A 23710-nucleotide genomic window follows, 5' to 3' on the forward strand; every position below is an offset into this window, starting at 1 on the left:
AAAAAAATATACTGAGCATTATTCTATATAAAACGTAAAACACCCAGACAAAACAGACACTTAAAGAAGGAGTAAAATTATTCCCAAGGCAGAAACATTCATCACTTTACATAAAGATGCTCCATCACAAGACTCCCTTGGGTTTCAGACTCTTCTATGTGTGTAAAATGTGTGTGCGTATATACATATGTACGTACAGATACATGTCTGTACACACACATCCATCTTTTTACATCTTCATTCTCAAAAGGTCACCAATATCCAATGCTAAATGAAAGTAATGAACTTTCATAAGCTTTTGTAAGTAAAAAGGAAGAAAAACTCATTTTGGAATCCGTGTCTACACCACTTTGTTTCCTGCCCCACTCCACCACCTTCACTAACACAAGTCAGGGCAAGAAAGGAGAAAAATGGAGGGAGCACAGTTACACACAGGCCAGCCTGTTGATCACTTGAGCTGCTCTTATTCCATTTGCTCTTCTCCTCTCCCCGCCCCCACTGCTGAGCTTCCTGGCCCTGCCCTGGGAGCTATAATTCAAGCAGATGGCAATCCTCCTTCCAGGCGGCTCTGGGGTGGAAACGCAATCAGGTCAGGATGCAGGGACAATGGGCAGGGGTGGGAGGAGTGGTCAGACTGGAGCTCCGAGTGGGAAGAGGGAGGTTCTCTCACCTGGGAGGTCTGGTTCAGAGCTGGGCAGCTGAAGCAACGTGAACTCCTTTACGACAGGTGTGGCTCCACTGGCCTGAAGTCTAGTTCCAAAGCCGCCCTCTACAGGCCCTGCACCCTTCCTGAATCAACAGGTTTATTTAGTCAGCCTGTGTCAACATAAACTAACCTCTGTCCCAGAGACAGAAAAAACAGTGCTCAGAAAGCCCTTAGCTGGCTACTTTAAGTCCTGGCCTTTTGAGGGGTTTCCCAAGCTGTAAACAAGTCACTTTCCCACCAGAAACTATCCCTCTTTGCTTTATTCTCGTGTCTTTTCTTGGTTAAGCATCCAGGAAGAGTGGTGGAGTAGGAAAAGAGGATCAGGAAAATTGTTTGATACTTTGGTTCTGCAGGTGGCTGGCTGTGAACAAGTCTTTAACCTGTTTGCTTTCCTAATATGGAAAACAAAGGGTTTGAATGATATGGTTTTGACACTTTTCTCCAGTTCCAAAACTCTTGTGACTCTATGGGACACAATGCAACTAAGATTACTGTTATTAAATCGGAACAAATCAAAATGAATTAAATATAGTACCTAAGATGACAGAGACGTACATAAATCTAAAGAATGTGGAAGGGAAGGATTTGAAACATATAAAACCAGAAAGTAATCAATTAGAAAACTGTAGAATTGATGAACCTAAGAATTGGCTCTTTAAAATGACAATAAAAGATCAAAGTTTCTGCCAAAGGTAGATTGAACCTGGGAGAAAGTACAAATACACTACTTTAGGAATAAAACATAAAATATACGATGAAGAACAGTATACACACTATGTTAGCAAATTCCAAAATCTGTAAGAAATAGATGATCTCAGAGGAAGCTGTTACCAAAGTGACCCATGAAACAATTTTGACATCCCAAAATGCTGATAATTATGAAAGAAATTGTAGCAATGATTAGAAAATAAAACCCAGTTTTCCAAAAGCCACTAGTACCAAATTATTTTATAAGCAAATGTTAAGGCACAGAACTTCTATGTTATTCAAGTCATTCTGGAGAACAGAAAAAGATGGGAAGATTTCCAATTCATTTAATAAAACTCACAGATCCCTGCTGCAAAGAACAGAAAAATACAGTGCCCCCAAACAAAAAGCAAGCAAAACAAAAATCTATACTCTGATATCTCTTAGGAATATAGATGCAGAAATCTTAATAAACTGTTAGTAAAGCAAGCGAGTGTAAAAAAAATTATAACAAAATAGATATTCCACAATGCAAAGACAGTTCAACGTTAGAATATTTGTTAAGAATTAATTACTTCAATCTATTATAATTAATCTCAGAAAAAAGTGGAAAACAGATTCTCATTTCAGTAGATGCTGAAAAGCACTTAATAAAATTCACTTCCTGGACTTCCCTGGTGGCGCAGTGGTTAAGAATCCACCTGTCAATGCAGGGGAAACGGGTTCGAGCCCTGGTCCGGGAAGATCCCACATGCCGCAGAGCAACTAAGCCCGTGCGCCACAACTACTGAGCCCGGGTGCTGCAACTACTGAAGCCCACGCACCTGGAGCCCGTGCTCCGCAACAAGAGAAGCCCCCGCAATGAGAAGCCTGCACACCGCAACAAAGAGTAGCCTTCACTCGCCGCAACTAGAGAAAGCCCATGCGCAGCAGCAAAGACCCAAAACAGCCATAAATAAATAAATTAAATTTAAAAAAAAATTCACTTCCTGATTAAAAAATTATAGTTTGCTAGGATTAGAAGAATAAATTGTTAATATAATAGAATTATAATCCCAAACCAGTCAATACCTTAAAATGGTGAAACACTCTAGATAGTCTCAGCAAAATCAGAAACTGATAGTATTGAACAGTTTGATCTAGGAATTCTGACTAATGTAATCAAACAAGAGAAAGAACTAGTTGCATCATTTGCAGATTATATGAATTTAAACCTGTAAAACCTGTAAAAAGCATTATAATTAGTAATTTTAGTAAAAAAGCTCATTACAATAATATAGAAAAATTTATTGCTTTCCTATGTATTAGCAATAATTGGTTGGGATATAAATTTGCCACAAAGATCCAGTCCATTAAAAAAAAAACAAAAAACTTAAGATAAGTACAGGATCTATGCCATGAATTCTGAGATTAGTTTACTATAATTTCTAAAACTAGCTTACATATATTGAGAGCTTGATCTCTTGCTAATACTGTCCTGAGAGTTTTATATGCATTTTAGCATTTACTCTTCATAGCAGTGATATAAAGTACTTCTATACCCATTTTACAGATGAAGAAACTGTGGCTAGAAAGTGTTAATACTCAAACTAAAAAATGGTAGACTCTGAATTCAAACCCAGGAGACAAATATCATTATTTGCAGGTAATAAGATTATTTACCTAAAAAATGTAAGAGAATCATGAAAAACTATAAAAACTATCAGAGATGGGTAGTTATACAAATCTACAAAGATACGTTGAATTTTATCTAGCAGCCACACAAAGAAAGAAAACATGAAGAAAAGAGAAATGCTGTTTCCAACTACAGTCAGAAATATTTAAAACCTAAGACTGAATAAGAAATTTGTAGAACTCATAAGAAGAAAAAATAATCCAAAATGTTGATGAGAGACAGAAAAGTGGAGTTAAAAATAGAGAAAACATCGAATTCTTTCCAAATTAATCTATAAATCAGGTGGATTTACAATTTAAAAATATATTTTTCTGGGAATGTGACAAAATAATTCTAAAATAATCAGAGAAATCTGGATGACTCTAGCTTAACCAGTGATCAGAGCTAACACCCCTGTCCTGGCACAAACTGACAGCATGTCTGATATACTATGACAAGAAGGACACAGCATTGCTACTATGATATCCCTGCCAAAAACATGCCTAACTTGAATTTAATGAAGAAGCGTCAGACAAACCTCAAATGAGGAACATTCTACAACTGACCTGTAGTCTTAAAAGGTCAAGAAAGACAAAGAATGAGGACCTCTTGGTCCAAAACAAAAGAGACGGAAGAGACAAAACAACTCAATGTGATGTGTGATCCTGGATTGAATCCTGGACTTGGGGTGGGGGGGGTGAGGCATGGGGGTGGGGAGGTGGGAAGGAGGGGAAGGTGGTGGTGGTCATGGTATAAATATCTATAAAGGGCATTATTGGGGCAATTGACAAATTTTGCATATGGACTTTGTCCAATTTTTCCTAATTAGATAAATGTACTGTAGAAATATAAGAGAATATCCTTGATCTTAGAAAATATACATTGAAGGATTTAGGGTATCTGCACTGCAGTTGTGTCAGCAACTGATTCTCAAACAGCTAAAAATGTGTGTGTGTGTGTGTGTGTGTGTGTGTGTGTACACAGGGAAATAGGGACGGAGGGAGGGAGGGAGGGAAAGAAAGAGGTAATGGTAATATAAATGGTAAAGTAAGTAGAGCAAAATGTAAATAATTGGTAAATCTGGGTAAAGGGTATAGGAGAGTTCCTTGTAACATTCTTGCAACCCTTGTATGTTTGTAATCATATCAATATGAAAAGTTACAACTACATATGTGTGTTATGTATACATGTATAATATGCATTATGTATAATATATATTATGAGTGGCTTATACTCCTAGGCATGAAAATATGTTTTAAAACCATAATAATTAAAACAACGTGGTAACATAAGTAATCAGAAAGAGTAACAAAACAGAGTAGAAAGTCCAGCAGCAAATACAAGTATCAGTAAGAATTCGGAATAGGACAAAGCTGAAATCTCAAACTATTAAGCAAAGTCAATCTTGGGGTACAGAGAGATTTTCAAAGTATGGCTATGAGGACAGGAATTATAAAGAAAAAGATTGGTAGATTTGACTATGTACATTTTTAAAAATTATGTAAAAACTCCCACAGAAAAGTAAGCTAAGGTCATGAACAAGTAATTCCTCAGAGGTGAGTGAATAATAGCCAATAAATGTATGGGAAAAGTGTTCAATCTTAGTAATGATCAAAGAAATGCAAGCAACAATAAGATTTTTCACTGATCGAATTACCAAAGAATAGAAAGAATGGTATTTTCTTTGTTGAACACACATACAATAGGAGACTACACAGCTATAATGATATAGACACACATTTATTATTATGGAAAGATGCTCACAGAGTCCCCCTTTCCTTTGGCCAACTCACAGTCATCCATTCGTTCTCAATATAAATACCCTTCTCCAGACCTTCCCCTGGCATCTTGCACTCACCCTTCTACTCACTCATCACAATTTAATTGTGTCTGTAACTGTCTGTGCCCCTCTCTCCCCAGCCGCCTCCCTTTTCCTTCTGAAGCAAACTGCCTACATTTGAGATTACAGGTTCTTCCCCACTACCTCCTAACTGCTCCGTAGTAGCTATTCTCTCCACAGTTTTGGCCATTCCTTGATCGATTCATTCATTCAAACACATAAGGCCTGCTATGTGCCAGACTTCTAGGATCTGAGGATCGCTAGTAAAGAAAAGAGAAAAACCACTGCCTTTGTTGAGCTCACATTCTAATGAATGGGTTCAGATAACATATTAAGAAAACTTAGAGTAGTTAAACTGTTAGAAGAGTTTAGGTAAACGTTTTTGAGTACAAAATAAAGATGAGGGGATTGAAAAAACAAACATAGAGAAATAAGTCTTAGGAGGAGGAGGAACTACTTATGGGCCAGGCACTGTGCTGTGTATTGAATTCTTACAACAGTCCTGTTGCAGGATTCTAAGGCGGATCCCCCTGCTTGCACACCCACGATCTGTCGATCTGTCCGTCCCACCCCAGAGCAGCAGGGAAGGCAGCTGAGAAAGTCTGGATGCAGGGAGACCAGTTCAAGGCAATGCGGAGCAGGTGAACCTGAGACGGGAACAGAGACAATACAGATGTGGAGAACTAAACAGATAGAAAGGGATTCTGTAATTAGAACATTACAAGTCCTACAAATATTCCTACAATATAGGACTAAACGGCAGACTTGGGAGAACCCACACTGTGAGAAAGGGAGGGGTCAAAGATGACCCCAAGATTCCTAGCTTGAGAGATGGATAATGCTCTTAAGATACATAAGACAGGAGGGGGTTGGGAAAATACAGGATGAGTTCAGCTTGGGTTACCTGAGAGACAGGCCGTGGAAATATCCAGGGACTATGGACGTGGCGTTTGGAGCTCAGGAGAGTCAGAGCTGGGGCTGACGGAGCGGTCATCGGTGTACTGTATCTGGGTGATCATTGAATCCAAAGAAATAGAAGATTGCCCCCAAAAGAGACTTTAGAATAGTAAGCAAGGCCAGCGTGAAGCCAGTAACAACAACAATGCTTACATGAAAAAGAAAGAAAAAGATCAGAACTAAAATTAGAGAAGATATGAAGACAATAATATTTTGGAATTCAAGGGAGAAGAGCTTCTTAAGGTGGGGAATTTCAAAGAGTCAAAGAAGTAAATACTATGTAGAATCACTGGGCATTGGGGTGACCCTGCCCTTTGAACAAAGAGGGCCTCCAAAAGAACTTTCCACTAACTGTAAGCTGCACAAAGGCAAGAACTGTGTCTGTCTTATCCATCGCGGGACAGCACATCGCTTGGTCAGTAAGTCTTTAGTAACTGAAGACAATCACGTGAGCTGGCTAAGAATAATGCCAGAACCTGAACCCAGAACATGTCAGCTGGTTGAAATCAATTCCCTTCTTTGGTCCCTTCATTTAATAATAGAGAGTATGCAGAGATGACTGATTCTTGTTGTTTGAAATGGTCTTTCAAATAATGCCTCCTAACCCTGTTTTCTTCATCCTACTTTACTACTTTAGTTATGTTCAGAGGAAAGATGTTTTTCCACCCAAATGGCTGTGATTCAGAGTACCCAAGTTAATGTTGGCTCATATTGTTAAGAAAGTAAAATTGTTTGATTCTTTAAATTCCAGGGAGATGAAAGTACAATGAAAATATTTTTAAATAATTTAATATGGGAAGATGTTAACCCTGAAGTTATTTAAAATTCATTCTTTCTGTCTCTAATGAGTCCCCTCTCTCTTCTAAGCAGGCTTTTTTTCTCTTTCTTTCTTTCTTTCTTTTTTTTTTTTAACTTCTGTCATATAACAAGTGGCTTAAATACCTTGTGGCTTAATGACAATCTTCTCTAAATCTAGTTCAATTTTTGCAAAACTCCCTCAAAGAATATGTGAGCCACGGATTTGATATTTCAGAGAGAGCTGATGCTACCTAAGTCAAATAATCAGTGATTTCGATCATTTAAAAATTTGGTTTATGTAAGAGTTTATTTACACTGACTGTATGAAACCATCTTTAACATGGCCATTACTTTTTCTACTCATGTTAAGGTCACAGTAAACACCTCACAAAAAAGTACCAAGAGTCATCTTTTTCATCTTTTCCCAGTATTTATATGTGGACAAATACCTCTACAGTTTGAAGAACCAAATAGGTAAATGAAAGGAAGACGAAATTCATTTTAAAAAGGAAATGTTTAACCACGAAGATGGGTTTTGGTGCAACAGGATCCTTCTTGGACACTGGGACCTCCAAGTCCATTCCCTATCTTTAGATACATCTGAGTCTGGGAAATAGAGTCAACCAGGTTTTTGAAAATTTGAGTATGGGTGCTACAGTTCAAACTAAAACACTGGTTGCTGTTTACTCTGGGTTAAATAAGCAGATTTACTTTTAGAATATGAAATTTTACAGTTAAAGTAAAAGTTCTGGAAAAGTCATGAAATAGAAGGAGGCTGTGTGTTTTCCAAAATAAGCTTTCAGTGTTTAGCATAAAAATAATCAGCATTAATAATTATATAATTAATTATTAATTAATATTAATAATAAATAATGTTTAATATTATTATTATTTTGTTTTCCCCGCCTTCCAAAGATTCAATTCTGTAGGCAACTTCAGCTCATCCCACTTAGAAGTCTGGCAGTTTGGTTTCTAGCAAGATCCCAGTTGGCCCAAGGTAGCATAGAATGACTTGCTAAGCCATTAAAAATAAATTGAAGAATGGGATAGCCCATTTCTTCCTTTCATCAATATAAAGGGAAGGTCTTTGGAAAGAGGAAAGAGGATACAGTAAGAATGTGCATCTTTTGAAGACAAAAAGACTGCACAGGAAAAGTAATCTTTTATCCTAGCTCTAGAATAATCTCTCAATTTCGGAGTTCCTGCTAATCTCCTCTTATTGGGTAAACTGCATAGTTAAGAATAAACAGATTAGGGACTTCCCTGGTGGTCCAGTGGTAAAGAATCCGCCTTCCAATGCAGGAAGGTTCCATTCCTGGTCGGGGAACTAAGATCCCACATGCCTCGGAGCAACTAAGCCCAGGCGCCACAACTACTGAGCTTGCGCACCTCAAAGAGAGAGCCCACGTGCCGCAAACTACAGAGCCCACGCGCCTGAAGCCCGTGCGCCACAACTAGAGAGAGAAAACCCACACACCACAACTAGAGGAGAGCCCAAGCGCCACAACGAAGAGACCGCAATGAGAGATCCTGCATGCCTCAACGACCCAACGCAGCCAAAAAAAAAAAAAAAGAGAGAGAAAGAGAGAAAACCTCTTAAAAGAAGAGAATTTAAAAAAAAAAAAAGAATAAATGGATTAAACATTGTAGTGTAGTGATCTACACCATTTCTTTGGGAACTGTGCTAGATTCAGTATGGAATTGCTTTTCCACAGTGTTATGTGAAAAAAATTCTCTATGCTTTTCATATTCTTTCTGCTTTTATGACAATTCTATTTACAATTGAGTCATAGCTTTCTGTCAAATGTCTGGTGAAGACATTGCACAAAGAACACCATACTAAAAACTAATAGCTTTCAATTTGAATTCTAAATTCCCTTTGAGCTTGTTTTCTAACGGTGGAGGCCAATTATCTTGCTCTTCAAACAGGAATCCAGTTTCTATCATCTCACATGCTGGGAACAAACCAGCTGCCTGAGAAATGTCATTCCAAGCTAAATATGATTCAGTTCCTTAAAATATTACTTAAAGCTTTACCCCAATAGCAAATGGAAATGTCTGTGTGATGTCAGCCCCAAATTTTATAATTTATGTACTGGATTCTTGGCTTTTCAAAGGAAAAACCTTTACCCATAGAGCAAATGCACACTAAAATCAACAAGTATGTATCCAATGACTACTGTGTACAAGGCAATGCGTGAAGTGCATTAAGATATGTGAGACAGAGTTCTTGTCTGTAAGGAATCTAAAATCTATCCTGGAAAATACGATTTAAAAGTATGAGAATGTAAAAAATAATCTGAGACTTCAATGACAGTTCACGAGACATAAATGACAGTTCAAAGCAAGTGTGGAAGAGCTGGCATAAGTCAGTATATGATTCATTTTGAAATGAATCACAGAGACAGAAACAGTAGGTGCTATATGAGTTGAAAGTTAAAAATAATGACTTCATTTGGGGATGAGCAGGAAAATATTAATGGAATAGACTAACTAGGAACTGGGTACCAAAATGAAGGTTTTGTTCTGGCAGAGGAACAGGAAGAGAACCTTCTCGAAGCGGCAGTGGTGGATGTGTGCAGATGAGAGAGCACTTCAGGCAATTCTGACCACTGTCTTTGGCTCTTACTACCTGCCCACCTCTTTGTGCTAAAATGAAGAAAAGAGTGAAAATGCCTTTATGCAGCAAAGGAATTCATATTTCTTGGTATAACCAGATGTACCAGAACTAAAATAAATTGGTCCAGAATAGCAAGGGGCATAAAATAACAAAACCACTTGCTGCCATTAAAGTTGCCTTAATTATAGCCAGTAGTTGCTCGGTATAAGAAATAGGCACATTTATAGCCAAGGAAGGAGTCCGAAATTCAAAATGACTTGGTAAGTGTTGCCTATAATATCTGCTCACAAGTACTATTTCCCATCGCCAAGAGATGTCCTAACTGCCTGTTACCAAGAACAGGCTGGGTGTCGATATGGCAGAAGGCCAATCCAACCGCGATAATTGGATGCAGAATTGTGAATGGAAAAGCCAGTGATTCCTAGACTCACAGTGTTTCTCAAATTTTTATATGCATAAAAATCACTGGAGGAACTGGTTAAAATACAGATTCCTTTTTTTTTTAGTAGGGCTGGGGTGGAGTCTGAGATATATAATTTACTTATTCATTTTCATTATTTATAATGTCCCCCTTCCCTCTAAAATGTAAATTCCAGGAGGACAGCGGCCTGTTTATTTTGCTCATCGGTGTGTCCCAAGCACCTAGAACATTGTCTGGCGCCCGTGAGGCACTCAATTATCACGTACTGGCTGAGCGAATGGCATTACCTACAAACCCCCGCTAATGGCTGAGGACGCTGATTCTGACTTCGAGGGATTAGTCTTGCTCAAGAGTCACTGCTTACTTGTTAAGACTGAGATAGCTGTGCAACAAGGACAGAGACGACCAGGTGGCCACAGGTTTGTACCACGTCATTTTCAGAGTCACCGCCTTCCACGTGGGGTTCACCATGCCTAGAGCACCAGCCTTCACTTGCCCCACACTAAATGGGGGTTGACTCAGCATAAATTTCAGCTCGTGATCCGGCTTCCTGTGACTTTTGCTGTCCACTGGCTGTGAAGCTCCCTGGGGTGTTCATCCCTATAGCTTTGGGATTCCCCATCTCACCAAGTCTTCATCTGAATTCTGCTTTCTCCAAAAATCCTGCGTGGTTTGGCTTAAGACCTGAATTCCACATCACCCTGGCTGTTGACCTTCCAAGCTCTCGCAAAGTTGAAAGAGTTAGGTATCAACTTGGCATCTAGCTCCAAAAGCCACAGTGTCACCCTGTGAACTTCTAAGGATTGTGAGCCTTTGACCTGCCACAAATGTTCCCAGGTGGCTGAGAAATTGCATGGGTATCTGTAAGGCCTCGACATTACATCCTCATAACTAGGGAGGCTTGGTGTCATTTCACACCAATTAAATTTCTCCTGTGTATTTTAAGTTCATTTTCTTTGTCCAGTTTTATATTACACCATGTTTCTATATCTTATTGATTTATAGTTTTAAAATACATTTTGGATACTAATTTTTAATCACAGCCAATGCAAATATCTTTCTTCCATTATGTAGCTTATCATTTATAGTATTTTCTGCTGAACAGACGACTTTAATTTTAATGTAGGCAGACTTATCAAATGTGATTGTGCTTTCTGTATCCTGTCTGAAATCCTTCTGTAATATGAGATTTTTGAAGATATTTTTCTTATGTGTTTGTTGCTAACATTGTGGTCTTCAATCCATCTGGAATTTCTTTCCTTTTAATATTTTCAGGTGAAGTTTTATTTATTTATTTATTTTTAAATTTATTTATTTAATTTATTTATTTTTGGCTGCATTGGGTCTTCGTTGCTGCGAGGGCTTTCTCTAGTTGCGGCGAGCAGGGGCTACTCTTCGTTGCGGTGTGCAGGCATCTCATTGCGGTGGCTTCTCCTGTTGCAGAGCATGGGCTCTAGGTGCGTGGGCTTCAGTAGTTGTGGCACTAGGGCTCAGTCGTGTGGCTCGCGGGTTCTAGAGCGCAGGCTCAGTAGTTGTGGCGCACGGGCTTAGTTGTTCCGTGGCATGTGGGATCTTCCTGGACAAGGGTTCAAACCCATGTCCCCTGCATTGGCAGGCAGATGCTTAGCCACTGCGCCACCAGGGAAGCCCCTGGAATTTATTTCTGTACGTATGTGCCATGACTTAAATATCAATCATTACCCCTACTTGATCTGCAATGCCAGTATCTAGTGCCATAAATCAAGTTTCTTTATTTGCATGAATTTTTCTCTGGGGTCTCGACTTTGTTTGGTCTGTTTCTACCCCTGTACCAATGCTCCTTTAACTAAACAGTATGGCTTTCAAATAAATTTTGGTATCTGATATTTGGTATCTGATATCTGACAAAAATATCTAACTCATCCTAGATATTTTTGTTTTTTGTGCTTTCTATGTGAATTTGGCTTGTAAAATTCCCCACTCCCACTCACCCACACACAACCTACTAAGAGTCTGGTTGAAATTTTATTAAGTTTTAAAATCAATTTGGTAAAAACTGGCTTTGATATTGAATCCCACCATCTAGGAATGTGGCCTATCTCTCCTTTGATTTGCATCTTATTTTACACTCTTCAGTAATGCTTTGTAATTCTATCCGTAAGGACTTGAATATCTTTTAGATTTATTCCTGCCTTTTAGCTTTTGTTATTATTGTGAATGAGAACCAACCCTCCCCCCATTACTTAACAGTGTTTTTTGTTGGTGCCAGAAGGCTTTAGATGTTTGCAGGCTGACCTTGCTTGTGTCTGGCTGTCTGGGTTCACGGCTTCCCTGAGGCTTAGGCGTAGGCAGCAGGTTAATATTTACTTTTGTCCATTTTCAGCTACTTTACGGGTGTCTTCTGAGCTCTGACTGACTGATCTTTCAGACCAGACCTTGCATTACTACTGACTTGGGAGCCTGTGATCTTCCTCCAGTGAGGCTGGTGAGGGGCTCACAGAAGGGACGGGCATCAATGATTTTTAGGGGTCCCACTGCACCCAGATTTCCTATCCTTAGCCTCATTTTCAGAGGCTTAAAGAAATTTATTTTTCCCAATGTTGGTAAGTCGTGCTCACTCGAACCCAAGCCTCCCGATCCCAAAGCCAAAGCTCTTACTCTTTACCGTACATCTCCTTCCACATATGGCCTCCCTGGAGGAAACCGGACACAGGCCTCAACAGTGTGGACCCAGGACTCTTAACAACCTGACCCCACGGCGGCTCCACGTTCATCCAGAAACACAGGGTGGAAACAGGGCATCACAGATTTCACCGTCCGCGGTCGTTCAAGCGCGGAGCGCCGGGGCTCTGCCTTCTAGCAGCTTCCAAATCCACTCCCTGCTCTGTGTCCCGGCATCATTTCACCCGGATTACTGCCAAGAGCCTCCCCACGTCTCCCCCACAGGCTCTCACCTCAAAGCTGGGCAGTCTTTTTGTTACATAAACCTGATCATATCTCTGCTGTGTTTAAAATCCGTCAGTGCCTCCCTCAGCAACTAGAATAAAACTCACCTCCTTCCCATGACCTGCGAGCCCTTTGGAATCTGATTCCTGCCTCTTCCCTGCTATTTCCTACCAGTCCTGCTCTATTCACCGCCCTCCAGCCCCACTGTGCTTTATTCTCTCTGCCAAGCATTTCGTGACCCCAGTGCCTTTGTCCCTGCTCGTCTCTCTGCCCAGAATGCTCCTCCCTCAGGTCCCTGCAGGGCTGAGTCTGTCAGGTTTCAGCTTAACTGTCACCTCTTCCGAGTCCTTCTGTATCCACGTCACCTGAAGAAACAGCCCAGTCCCCACCCGCTCCTCCAAGCTGCTCTCCCCAGCGTCACCTGCTTTATTGCTTCATTTAATTTACCACCACCTGTATTATTATTATTATTGGCTGCACCATGTGGCTTGCGAGATCTCAGTTCCCTGACCAGGGATCAAACCCGGGCCCACTGCACTGGGAACGCAGAGTCTTAACCACTGGACCACCAGAGAAGTCCCATGTATTAATTTTTCTGCCCAGAAAAAAAATCTACCTGAAACATAGTTTTGGCCACTCTTTCTTGCATTTCGTTACCCCACAGTCTCATAGAATGTTTGGCTGTGGGGGAATGAGGTTTTTAGTTTTTTTTTTTTTAATTGTGGTATAATATACATAACATAAAATTTACCATTTTAACCATTTTACATGTGTCATTCTGTGGCATTAAGTATAATTACGATGCTGTGCAATCATCACCACTATCCATTTCAAGAACTTTTTCATCTTCTCAAACAAAAATTCTGCACCCATTAAATAGTAACTCCCCATATGCCCCTAACCTCAGTCCCTGGTAACCTTTAATCTTTCCATGCCTATGAATTTGACCACTCTAGGTACCTCACACAAGTGTAATCAGACAATATTTGTCCTTTCGTGTCTGGCTTATTTCACTTAGCATAATGTTTTCAAGGTTCATCCATGTTTTAGCATGTATCTGAATTTCATCCCTTTTTAAGGTAGGATGATATTCCATTGTATATATGTATACACCATATTTGGTTTATCCATTCATCTACCAATGGACATTTAGGTTGTTTCCACCTTTTGGTCATTGTGACTAATGCTGCTATTTATTAATTTTTTATTTTTAAATTTTTTTTTATTTTTTTGGCCATGCCACACAGTTTATCGGATTTTACTTCCCTGACCAGGGATCAAACCCGGGGCCCAGCAGTGAGAGCGCCGAGTCATAACACTGGATCACCAGGGAACTGCCGTATTAGTTTTAAAAATGTGTTTATTGTCTGTTTCTCCTCACCTGAATGTAAGCTCTGAAAAAACACAGACTGTTTAACTAGAACAGTGCCTGGCTTCTGGTATGAAGAGTCTAAGCCGAGTGCAACATAATAAACTAAATAGTCATACTAAATGAATATAAAATAAATGACTCCTTTCTCTCCTGGGTCAGCAGCAGCTCTTAGCGGGGTGACTGCAAGAGGGAACTGTCTGGCCTCTTGTCTCGCTACTTTTCCATCCATTCTGCCTACTTCTGCAAGAGTGTTCTCTTTAAAACATAAATCTGATTACAACCCTCTTCTTAAAAACCGTCAATGGCTCCCTACTCTTCTTTTTTTTTTTTTAGATTAGAAAACTTTGTTCACTCATTTATTCCTGCAGATCCTAAACTGCCAACATCTCTAACCATCTGATTAGGTTTCCATTAACAAGTCTGAGACATTCCATGTATCACAGTCTTTCAGTAAATACAGCACACGGATTTCAACTTCTTATAAAGAATGGTTTGCCAAAAGGAAGCTTTAAATGTCCACTTAACTAAGTCTTGCTTGGCTAATTAAAACATACCAGAATTTTTCCATTTTTTTCATTTGGGTTGACAGAGATAAAATTTTCCTTTCAGGGGGGTTTTACATATAAAACTGCATTTATATGATGGTAGATAGGGATGCAGATTCTGATAGGGCTGCTTTAAAAATTAACCAATTTAAATTAATTTGTCTCATTAATTACAAAATTATTTAATTTGAAAGGTTAAGACTTAAATTTTCAATTTAAGTTGAAGTGATTTCTTATATTGCTCAAAATGATAGAATCCCAGAAACATGGGCTCATCCATGGTTGTGAAAGGCTGTTTTTGTTTTGGTAAATGTGTTTAAACAATAACCAAAAAACCCCCAAACCATTTACATATGTATTTTATGTATACACATACAGAAAACCCAGAATGGTCCTTAAGCATATATGAGTTAAATGCAAATTCTAAATTCTGATTGAGTAATGACTATGGAGATTTTCCCCAACATTTAGAAAAGCTGTTCTCTAATGCAGAGGAAATAATATACCATGGTATCAAATGTTCTTTTCCGCTAAAGGAAGCAACTACAGAAAGCTTTTATTTGTTCAAAGTAACCAGTGCTACAGATGCAAACAAAAACAAAAACAAAACCCCCAAAAAAACCCCCCCAAACCCAACAACTTCCCCAATACTACTTCAAAACGAACATATCAAACGTGATTTTCATTAGAATGTAGTTATTTCTTCACACTAATAAATCAAAAGATCAAGACCCAGATTTTATATGTATATATAAATATATATAAAAAGCAATGCAAACAATTATTGAGCTTCATCTTCTGGACAAGAACGCCCAGTTAGTCTCTCTTCATAAAAAGCAATTACAATTTGAGGACACTTCATATTTGCCTCCTTTGCCAGCACCAAGTCCGCCTCATCTGAATCTTTCCATTTCATGAGAAACGTGAATCCCCCACCGCTGTCTGCAGCACCAATTATTCGCTCTGGGTCGAGACCTCTGGCTAAACCTCTTGGTTTATCAGCAGCATCTCTTTTCTTCTTTGATTTGCTATCATCAGATTCACTGTCAGATAAAGATTTTCTTTTCGTTCCATCTTTTTCTTTACCAGCTTTTTGAGAATTAAGAAATGCTTCAATTAACTCTGGACAATCTAAATTTTCTTCGGGTTCCCAAGTATTGTCTGCATCTGTAAATCCCTTCCACTTCAGGAATTACTCCACCTTCCCATTCACTACACGTCGGTCCAGTACTTTTTCTACCACAAATTCTTCAGGTTCTGCCTCTTCGACTTTTTTACTCTTTCCATTCTGTTTCTTTCCCATTTTTTGCAATGCAGTTTTATTGGATGCCATTTTTTATTGCAGACTTGAAGAGTTATTATTCACCGCCTCCGAGCTGCTCCGGGTCCTGGGTCTGCAGCGTCTCCGGCCCTGCGCGCCTCAAGCTCCAGCCACATCCGAAGGTCCTACTCTTCTTATAATAAGCCCAAACTCCTGGCCAGGGCTTCCAAGGCACTGGGTAACCTGGCCTGGTTTACCCATTTCAGTCCAGCTCAGGCTCTAGCCATAGTGGGCTTCATTCAGCTCCCTGAATGTGGCATGGTGCCTCACGGGCTTTTGCAGATCCTGTTCCTTTGCCTTAGACATCTCCTGCCCTCTTTCATCAGTTCCTATTTGATTTGTTTAGACAGAACTTACAGAAGCCCTTCCTAACACTCTGAGTCTGGGTTAAATTGTTCCAACTGTGTTTGTAGGAATTGCCTGTTTTTTTTGTCTTTGATCCCTTAGACTGTAGACTTCATGAGGTCAGGAACTATGTCAATCTGTTTACCAACTGGGTCTCAGTGCCTAGCATGGTACCTGCCCTCAGTAGGGGCTCAGTAACTATTTAGTGAACAAATAAATGGATTTCTAAGCCTTATCTATTGTGTTGAAACAGAATCAGTGATTTTATACTTAACAGATTAGAAAATATCAGCTTAACGGTGTCTAGGTGTCCTTACACAGCATTTTAACAAATGTGGCCTGTCTGAGACCTCTGAAAAATATTTTTTAACCTAATTACCTGGATCTCATACATTACAGGTCAAACATAGCCTTACCATCTGTCCGTCACAGCACTGTGAAACTCACTGCCACCAGGTGTCACCCAGGTGGGGGGGATCAATTAGTGATGATAATTGAAGCGCCATGCAATTAATTACTTAATTCTAAGCTGCTCAAGTTTAATTCTACTGACATTATTTCATGAAACCAGGGGAACTACAGAATGTAATTGAAAGGAAAAAAAAATAGATAAGAAAAAATCCTGGGCAGACTCTTTCCCTAGGGCAGCCAAGAACTTGGGAGTACTGGACCAATTTTATCAACACATATTATGATGAAATAATGTGGGTTAGGGAGAGTTGTCTGATTATAACTTAATCACTGGTGTTAAGCAGTAAGAAAGACTCTGTCAGCAGACAGCAAAAGGATTCAGAGGCAAAATGGGTCAATGTGTCCACATAACCCAGTGGAGAGAGCACTAGACGTGGGGACCTGAGTCATCTGGCTTCCCACACAGACACACAGATTTATATCCCCGTGGCCCATGAGTGAAAGAAGAAAGAAGGAAAGGCCGCCGCAGTAGTTTTAGTTTAGCCCATTTTATGGTGATCCATCCTGTGGCTTTGGGATCACACCAAAGATCCCCCTCTATCAATATTAAGCACAGATTTAAAATTTTTTATTACTAGCACTTAATAGATCAAGCGATGTTGACATTCACAGAGATTTAAAATGTTTACCCTCTCAACTTGTCATGCTCAACACTAAATGATGTTTATCACCTGGCTCAAGATGAGGAAAAATTAAGCCAATACGGTTTGGTTAAATAAATTGATGTTTATCTATACAGTGGAAATCTATCCCGCCCCCCCGCCCCCCCAACGATGCTGTAGGTCAGCGACTAGGATTCGGGCATTTAGACACTTGCTAAAATACAAATCCCAGAGCCATAACCCTGGAGAGTCTGAAGCATTTAACAAGTATTTTCCTGGAAGACTTTTTTTTTTTAACACCTTTATTGGAGTATAATTGCTTTACAATGGTGTGTTAGTTTCTGCTTTATAACAAAGTGAATCAGTTATACATATACATATGTTCCCATATCTCTTCCCTCTTGTGCCTCCCTCCCTCCCACCCCTCTAGGTGGTCACAAAGCACTGAGCTGATCTCCCTGTGCTATGTGGCTGCTTCCCACTAGCTATCTATTTTACGTTTGGTAGTGTATATATGTCCTGGAAGACTTTTATGCAGCAAGTTTGTTGATAGGAATCATCATATGAAGATCAGACTTATTTATGTGGAAATGTGGAGATTATTAAATGAAAAAAACCGACTATAAAATAGTATGTTATGAAACTGTGTATTACAATATAATCTCATTCTGAAATACATAGATAAACATAGATAGATAGATAGATAGATAGATAGATAGATAGATAGATAGATTAAAAGAAAGACAAAATGGGCTTCCTTGGTGGCGCAGTGGTTAAGAATCCGCTTGCCAATGCAGGGGACACGGGTTTGAGCCCTGGTCCGGGAAGATCCCACACGCGCCGAGTAACTAAGTCCCTGCGCCACAACTACTGAGCCTGCGCTCTGGAGCTCACGAGCCACAACTACTGAGCCCACGTGCTTAGAGGCCGTGCTAGGGAGAAGCCACTGCAATGAGAGGCCTGCGCATCGCAAGGAAGAGTAGCTCCCGCTCGCGGCAACTAGAGAAAGCCCGCGCGCAGCAACAAAGACACAACGCAGCCAAAAATAAATAAATAAATTTATATAAAAAAAAAGAAAAACAAATGGCATTTATAACTTTGGATTGGGACCTCTCTGTGGAGGGACCAGGAGGTGCCAGGTATGTTGCTGCATGTGAATTCTTGCTGGTTTTCCCTTCCCACCAGGCTATTATTCTGAATCACCTGTTCTCTGCTCAACCAAATCCTACCCAGCCTTCAAGCCCAGTCTACAAGTCTCCCCCACCCCTCCAGTCCTGCAGCATCTCCATCCTTTAAACACACAGCATTTTACGTGACACACATTTGGAAAATTTTATGTTTGGTAGGTATTATTTATCTCTTGCATTATTTAAGTTGTCATGTGACAACTTCTTAAAGAGAAAATATCTTGTTTCTTCAAGTAGACTGCCAGGTCTTGAGGGCAGGAATGGTTTAAAAGACAATTCTAGGCACATAGACGTATAAACATTAGGCGCTAAATTCCCACTTTTAAAATGTTATGTTGAACAAAAATACTTTATTTAGAATTTTAAAATAGCTTACCATTGAAAAAGAAAATCTTCTGGTTAAACTAAATTGGTTGTTTAGGAATAAATGCCAGTATAATCTTCTAACTACCCATACTTATATATTTTTTAGCACTGCTAAGTTATCCTAATGCATTCATATGCTTTATTTTAAATTCAACAGTAGGCACATACTGATCAAATGACCACACTCTGTGATTATAAAAGCATGTTTGGAAATAATTCATTTCTTTAATATCTTGCAGATTAGAACTATTAAACATTTTAACACATATGACTATCTCTTGGGAGAGGACAAAGTCAATCTTGGAAGAATAAGAACGTGCTTTCCTTAAAAAAAAAAAGCTGTCTAAGAAGAGATTACTAAAGATTCTTTTCTTAGGTTCAGCATAGGAAGAAAAGACCTGCTTTTGAGAAAATGTTGATTAGAATGCTAGATAACAACAAATGTTTGACTCACATCAGAAAGCTATGTTACGTAAATTCCAGCAAATGTGTTCAAGACAAGGTAGTGCATTATTTTAAAAGCTTTTAATAGGGGGAGTGGGTTGGGGGAGGGATGGAGTGGGAGGATGGGGTTAGCAGATGTAAGCTATTATATTTAGAATGGATAAACAACAAGGTTCTGCATAGCACAGAGAACTATATTCAATACCCTATGATAAACCATAATGGAAAATAATATAAAAAAAGAATGTATATATATGTATAACCGAATCACTCTGCGGTACAACAGAAATTAACAACATTGTAAATCAACTATACTTCAATAAAAATAAATAAATAAAACTTTTATTTATTTTTTTGATGGCAGAGCTAAGGGAAAAGCAGAGGCACATCACAATGTTACTCTAGCGCCCTCTGGTGTTATTTGCAGCACGCCTTTTTGAGTTCATTATTTGCTGTAGTTTGTAGAGCTATTTGCAAAGCAGCTCTTTGGGGAGCCACTGGAGGGGAACATCTCATCAATGAAAACCAGATACCTGGATCTTACAACCTGAGGCTATGCTAATTATTCCCACACACACTGTTTACCTCTCTATGGGGAGCTAGAGCCAGCATTGTGCTTATTAGCCTCTTACAGGTGAGTGGAATCAGTAAACACTAGGGCTCCAGAAAGAAATCTTGTAATCCTATTCAATGCTTGTTTTGTAGAAAATTTCCATGGGAAGCCACAGGTGACCTGATGAGAGCCAAATGTTTGGTAGACACCTACCACACTAAACCCGCTTTATTAAAAAGAAGTTGAGTAAATGAGATGAGTGAAGATTTATCACCCAAAGCAATGTTAGCTCCTTTCTTTTTTTGGGGGGGGGGTCAGAAATGCAAATATGTTTCTTAATACATACAGATTTAGAACTGACTCCAGATTGGGAGTCAACCTAACCTGAAATATTAAAACGATTAATAATGCTACTCAATAAATATTCTAAAACTAAGGCTAAAAGTATGTAAATTATCACTAGGCATAGACAAAGAAATAAATACCCAAACAAATCTAATCAATTGACTCTAATATAATGAATATAAATCTCTGAAGGAAATAGGCACAAATGGTAATAGGGTTTGTACTAAAGTAGTAGAATTATGTTTCATCTTTTTCCTTCTATAATATCCTTTCTTCTTTTTTTTTTTTTTCTTTTGGTCGTGATAGGAAATTACTTTTACAATGGGGGAAAAAACTCACTTCAATAAGTAAATATTCTGAAAGGAGAACGAGCTTGCTCAGGTCTTTCTGAGAATATATGTAAAGAAAATTAGTGCCAGGGGACGGGGTATTTTGTCCTGTTTCCAAACTGTCCCAGTTGGTAACTATAAATAAAACTTTTACTTATGATAACTTCACCTATTGCCTTTTGACTTTCTCTTCATCATCTAACCTGAAATCCAAGTAGCAGAAGTAGCTGTCCTCCTTTCTGGCTATTGCTGTCCTTTCTCACTGTCACAGCTGAGTAACTGACAATTTATGCAATCCAGTTCATCTGCCTCGCAACAGGAAGGGTGGGGCTCAAAACAGAGGAAAACCACACCAGCAGCATTCTGCAATTGTGAAAAGAGAAAGGAGGAATGCGGAACTGGCTAGAGGCCACATAAAATGATTTTCAATACTAAATAAAACAATTTTCAATGCTTTCAATACTAAATCCCCAAAGGATAAATCCAACAAGAAGTGTTCCGTACTCTTCTCATATAAAACTCTAAAATTATAGTCTTAAGAGTGCCATGTGATTAGAATGCCATAAATAGTGCTTGAACGGAAATAAATAGAGAGTTCCTTACCCCTGAATCTCTAAATGGGTCAATGGGCTTGGCCTCAGAAATCTCCTTAGGGAACGGGTGTACTTTAGCTGAGAGACAGACTTAGGTTCACACAGGCGCCTTAGCCCCACACGTGAGAACCTGAAATACAGTTAATTGTGACTGAGAACATCCCAGGCCCATGCCTGCTATACTTTTTATTTCATTTTGTAGCAGAAAAAGAAGGAGGGAAGACTGGGGAGAGAATTGGGGCATCTACTAGAGTAGTTCTTAGTAGTACAGATTTTCCGTTTCTGCCAAACTATTTGAAGTTTACGGCCACAATCTCATCCAATAAATGAGAATCTAGATATCATAGGTCCTAAGGATCCTGCCTTCTCCTTCCATGGATCTAACTAGAAATGTACAATACATCATGCTTCTCCTTTATGGCAGCCTTGATCACAAATGCAGAAGAAAGAGGGTTCAATGAACTGAACTGGCCAAATAACAGGAAGTTTGATTTTATTTTTTTGATTAGTCCTCAGGAATTTAGTTGGATTAGCCAAGACGTCACTATGAAATAAAACAGAAAATGTCATCAATTTCCCCCTTAACAGATTTCCCTGTTGCTTGAATGCATTCATTTATTTGTTCAAAATATGTTTTTTGAGCATCTTCTACATGCACTGTTCCAAGCACGGAGGTTATCATGGCAAATAAGACCTTCAAGGCCCCGCTCTCAGAGCTTACAGTACAGGGGCATATGCCCACACGCAGACTAAAAAGTAAAAATGAATAAACAGATAAGCAAGACAGTATCAGATAGTAATGAATACATGGGAGAGAATTAAAGCGGAGTGACAGGACAGGGGGTGACCGCTTTAGATGGGGTGTCATGGGAGGCATCTCCGAGGAGGTGAATTAAACTGAGATCTGAAAGTTAAGAAGGATACAGCCACTCAGAGATGAGAAGTAAGAGCTTCTAGACCAGAGGCAGCTTATGCAAAAGCTCTATGGCAGGAGCGTATTGGATGTGTTAGAGAACAAGTAAACAGTATAGTTGGGGTGTGAAAAAAGGCAGAGTGATAGAAAACAATGTTGGAGACCTAGGCAGAGCCCCGATGATAAAGGGCTGTGTAAACCAGGGCAGAGTCTGGATGTTATGGCAGATAGAGGGGATGCCACTGGAGAATTATAAATGGGGGAGGGAAGGTGTGATAAATATTAATGTTTCTAAAAGATCACTGGGGCTGCTGTGTAGAGAAGTGACTGCAGGGAGACAGGCACGGAATCAGGGAGACAACTGGGCAGCTACTGCAACAGGCAAGGGTCCGAAACAATGGTGATTTGGACCGGGGTTTGGTAACGGAAATGGAAAGGGGTAGATGGATTTGGGTCTGTTTTGGAGGCAGGGTTGATAGGACGGGCTGAATGTGGAGGGCGAAGGTAAGAAAATAATCAAGGATGAGCCCTAGATTTTTTGTCTTGATATTGGGATGATGGTGTTATGTACTGAAATGGGGACACTGGGGGAAGAACAGGTATGTGATGGAAAATCAACTTTGGTTTTGACCGCGTTAAGTCTGAAATGCCTCCAGGACCGCCAAGTGAAGGCATTTAGAATATGAGTTGAATACTTTGGGGAGATGCTAGGACCAGAGATTTGGGGTGTTATCCGCAGATGGGATGGGAGGAGGTGACCTCAGAGAGTGGGCAGATAATGAAGACGAGGCTTGGGACCCAGTGTCCTGGGACACTCTGCACTCTGCTGGGCAAAGGGGGAGGACCAGCAAAGAAGATGGAAAAGGAGCAGCCAGTGATGCACGAGGAAGTCAGCAGAGTGTGTGGTCCAGAGAGCAAGTGAACAACGTGGGTAGATCAACATGTTAGCTACCACCAGGGGTCTTAGTAAGACAGGAAGACAAGGATGAACAGGGAATCTGGCAACATCACCAGATTGAATGCAAGAGGGTGTCTGCACAAAAACAGAGCAACTGAAATTATAGTCAAACATTGTGAATATCCTACAGTCTTTATAAACATATCTCTTCCCTAAGTTATACGAAGCATCTTTCCACCTCGTACAGCTCATATCTTTTCTTATTTCTATAACCAAACCACCGAAGTATGTATTTAAATACCTCTAACCTTATAAATACACGTTGTAATACATACACTGAAAACAGGCTTTGTCAATATTAGTTACCTTTCAATTTCTTTCCTACTTTATCTTACTTTATTCAAAATCAAGGGTATTCAGTACAGGAAAAGAGGTAAAATTAAAATCAATTAATGGCTGCCCTTCGTAGAAAACATTTTTTTTCTGAAAAGAAAATTGAAACCATTGGCTAAAATAACATTTGGTGATCATCTTCGGGTTTCAATGATTCAACTGATATATTATCCCCAGTTCACTACAGAATAACAGGGTCAACTTTGTGCAGACTTGCAACTGAATCTTAGTGATGGAAAAGGGACTTGTGTGTTCCACCCAAGGATTTTTATTCTTTCTATTTTTATTTAGACAATTGTCTTTATATGTTGGACAATCTCCACATTCAAAGCCTGGGAAATGTCCATTTGTGGAGCCACTGAATTGAGTTGCTAGTGGGAGCTCCCGTTCTGTCCTCTGAACTCAAGGGCTAACCAGCACACTTT

At 39.5% G+C, this 23710-nt stretch overlaps 1 protein-coding gene and 1 pseudogene across 3 annotated transcripts in view; both read right to left on the bottom strand.

Moving 5' to 3' along the window:
* Positions 1-23710, bottom strand: part of FRY (FRY microtubule binding protein) — a 434377-nt gene that overhangs the window by 340003 nt on the left and 70664 nt on the right. The gene's annotated exons all lie outside the window — the stretch shown is intronic.
* On the bottom strand, positions 14662-15970 carry LOC309647863 (chromobox protein homolog 3 pseudogene; annotated as a pseudogene). The gene has a single exon. The product of its transcript is annotated as a chromobox protein homolog 3 pseudogene (transcript).

The sequence above is a fragment of the Balaenoptera physalus genome (assembly GCF_965194825.1).
Source record: "Balaenoptera physalus genome assembly, chromosome: 18".
NCBI lineage: Eukaryota > Metazoa > Chordata > Mammalia > Artiodactyla > Balaenopteridae > Balaenoptera > Balaenoptera physalus.